This window comes from Tupaia chinensis, unplaced genomic scaffold, assembly GCF_000334495.1.
Source record: "Tupaia chinensis unplaced genomic scaffold, TupChi_1.0 Scaffold146567_1, whole genome shotgun sequence".
NCBI lineage: Eukaryota > Metazoa > Chordata > Mammalia > Scandentia > Tupaiidae > Tupaia > Tupaia belangeri.
Window position 1 is genome coordinate 491274 of NW_006206422.1, and position 328 is coordinate 491601.

Genomic DNA, 328 nt, shown 5'->3' on the forward strand with positions numbered 1-328 from the left:
GCATAATTGTTGGCAGTGTCGCGGTGACGGGGGAAGTCTTTTACGCCGTGGGTGGCAATGTAAATGGGTCCAGCCACTGTGGAGATCAATGTGCAGATTCCTCAAAAATGTACAGATAGATCTGCCATATGATCTAGGGATCCCACTCCTCAGTATCTACCCAAAGGACAGAAGAATTTTTCATTGGAAAAGTGCTTGCACATCGATGTTTATTGTGGCACTATTCACAATTGCTAAGTCTTGGAACCAACCCAAATGCCCCCGTATGGAGGAATGGATTGAAAAACTGTGGCACATATACTCTATGGAATACTACTCAGCCATAAAA